This window comes from Crocuta crocuta, unplaced genomic scaffold, assembly GCF_008692635.1.
Source record: "Crocuta crocuta isolate KB4526 unplaced genomic scaffold, BGI_CrCroc_1.0 scaffold1224, whole genome shotgun sequence".
Lineage (NCBI taxonomy): Eukaryota > Metazoa > Chordata > Mammalia > Carnivora > Hyaenidae > Crocuta > Crocuta crocuta.
In genome coordinates this window covers 178,195-181,311 of record NW_027527433.1, presented here as the reverse complement: position 1 = coordinate 181,311, position 3,117 = coordinate 178,195, and the positions used below count along the sequence as shown (strand labels likewise).

General features: G+C 33.8%; 1 pseudogene; it reads right to left on the bottom strand.

The window, feature by feature from the left end:
* Positions 1-720: 720 nt before the first annotated feature.
* On the bottom strand, positions 721-1,322 carry LOC144227608 (protein dpy-30 homolog pseudogene; annotated as a pseudogene).
* Between the last annotated feature and the right edge of the window lie 1,795 nt (positions 1,323-3,117).

Sequence of the window (3,117 nt, the reverse complement as noted above, 5' to 3'; positions counted from 1 at the left end):
TGCTGCCACCTAAAATTCAAAGGAGAAATGAAAGAAGTGATTCAAGTTCTTCCTTCTGGAGTCAGAAAGAGTATAAGGAAAATAAGAGAGCAAGGAGACTTCTTCCAAGTGCCTTAGTAGGAGACTAGCATTCTACCTACTTCGAAACTCTTGGATTACAGAAAGAGCACTTTGTATTACCACAGGACTGTTGACACATATGACATGAAACTACCAGAACTGAATCCCAATGAGATGACAGTAGAAGGTACCCAGCAGTAAAGAAAGAGAGATCAAGTAAAACAAACTCAATACATTCTCAGTAAAATAGAGCTGATGGAGGAAACAGATGAAAACTTAAATTAAAAAATAAGAGTACTGAAGAAGTTTCAAGTGCAGTAAGGAAAACATTTTTATGGAATAAAAAAGGATAATTTTCACCTATCCAACTCTGCAAATAAGTTGAAAGAGAAGATGGTTACTATTAAGACATGAATAGGTATACATACATTAGAATATGTGGACTGGGAATCTATTTAAAATGTATGGTAATGACTTAACCAAAAAAGGGACATANCTTAACCAAAAAAAGCACATACCTTAAGAGAAACTCTGTAACGGTGTAGAGCAAGGTCAGGCAAAGTACATCCCACAAGTCAGATCTGATTTGCCACCTATTTTTGTATAGCCTGTGAGCTAAGAATGCTTTTTGTATTCTTTAATTGTTGAAAAATATTTTTTTTTACATTTTAACAGTTTATTTTGAAGGTTGTTTTAAAAACAAAGTTAAAGACAATCTAAGAAAAAATTGCACAGAATACACTCATTAAATAAGCATGGTGATTAAATCAAAATAAGGGAAATGTTTTCTTCTGCAATTCCGGAAATAAGTTCTGTTGTCCTGAAGGTTCTTATACTTCCAAAGGGGGGGAATCTTGGCAATTAAAGCTGCCTCTTAATCATGTAAATCTACAGTAGAAACCAAATTTTTCTGTTCTTCTCAATAAGTCAGTTTCGATCTTCAAACTGTGCCTTGTTTTTTAAAAGATATGATGCTAGAAATTCAATGGGATTTGGTGGTCTTTCTTTTGCAAGCACAGCCAGTCCCTGTAATAAAATAGGCACAACTGTCTGATCCAGGTAGGCACGAGTTGGCAAAGACTGGAGATCCACTTTCTGTTTTGATGACTTTTCTGCATTAATCTTCTCATTGTCTACTATCCTTTCGACATTGTCTGTGAGACCGTACTCAGAGTGAGGATTTTCTGCAACCTGCGTCTTTCCCTCCAGCATCTGCTCTGGCTCCATGGCGGACCCTGCAAGTCACAATCCCCCGAAACCAGTCTTGGAAAACAAGAAGAACCGTGAGTTACCCGGGAGATTTCAACATGAAGATGCCAGGATGGAGTCCAGCCCAGACCCGACCCCACCCCTCTGTTGAAAAATATTTTTAAGAAGAACATTCCAGGGGCACCTGGGTAGCTCAGTCGGTTGAGCATCCAACTTCAGCTCAGGTCATGATCTCGTCGTTCCTGAGTTTGAGCCCTACACTGGACTCTCCATCATCAGCGCAGAGCCTGCTTCAGATCCTCTGTTACCCTCTACCTCCCCCTTCCCTCCTTGCGCTCTCCCAAAATATAAATACTTTGTAAAAAAAGACTATCTCATGACATGTGCAATTTAGAGGAAATTAAAATTTTAGTATCCATAAAGTTTTATTGGAACACGGCTACATTCATTCATTTATGTATTATCCCTGATTTGTGCAAAAAGCAGAGATGTGTACCTGCAATAAAGACAATAAGGCTTGCAAGCCTAACATGTTTATGATCTTGCCTTTTACAGAAATTTTTGTCAATCCCTGATTTAGAGAGGTGCTGTCAATAGAACTTCCTGTAATGATAGAAATGTCCCATAAATATGGTGTCCAATCAGGTAGCCATTAGTCATTTGTGCCTCTTAAGCAGTTGATATGTGACTAGAACAAATGAGTTACTAAATGTTTACTTTTATTTACTTTTAATTATGGTAAATTTAAATAGCCACATGTAGTTTGTGGCTAGTGGCTATGTATTGGGCAACACAAGTTTGGAACAAAAAGTACTAAATAATTTAAGCAAAATCTAGGCATTATGGAGTGGTGGTAGTGAGAAAATGGAAAAGCAGAACTTGAAATCATAATATCATACAAAGTGAATTTAAGGTTAATGCACAAAACAGAATAAGAGGGATATTAAAGTAATGATAAAAATCAAACATGTTTATACAAACATACATAAAACAATAATTATTAGAAATAAAAGAAAAACCTTATAAAATAAAATTATAGTGTGATGTCATATATACCATTTTCAGATCAGATTGCCCTAGTAAACATAAAAATTATATAAAGGAATAGAAAGAAGCAATTCACAAACTTGATTAACTAATTATATATAAGAACTTAAATGTCTCAAAGAAAGAACATCAAACATTCTTTGATATGACCATGGAACATTAACAAAATTGATCAGATATGTAGCCACAAAACAATGAGAAAATAAATATTTTACTGGTTGAAGTCCTTGATCATAATCTAACAATATTAAAGATAAAAAGTTCAACATAAAAATATTAATGACTTGGAAACCAAATTAAGAAATATTTCCAGATAACACTTGGATCAAAGAGGATATAAAAGAAAATTATAAAATACCTAGATGGCATGGAAAGGAGAACACATTATACTAAAATCTATAAGATATTGAAAACTGTAGTCAGAGTAAAATATATAGTCCTAAATTTCTTCATCATAGATGAAGAATGAAAATAAAGAAGTTTGTTCATCTTCCAAAAGTAGAAAAATAATGAAATTAAGTTTAAGAAATTAGAGACAAAAGCTAAAAATTAATGGAATTCTTAAAAGACAATAAAAAAGAACAGGCAAATAAATCCAAAGCTGTTTTTTTTTAAGGAAAATAAACTTTTAATGTTCCTGTTTCAGAGAGGCAGACAGAGAGAGAGAGTTAGAGTGCCAAAAAAGATGTGTAGGAGTGAGAAACAAACATAATCATAAAGAGAAATAATGAAGCTATGATTACAGCATTGAAAATCTTTCCAGAAATGACACAAAAAAAAAACCTTAAAAACATGACTAGA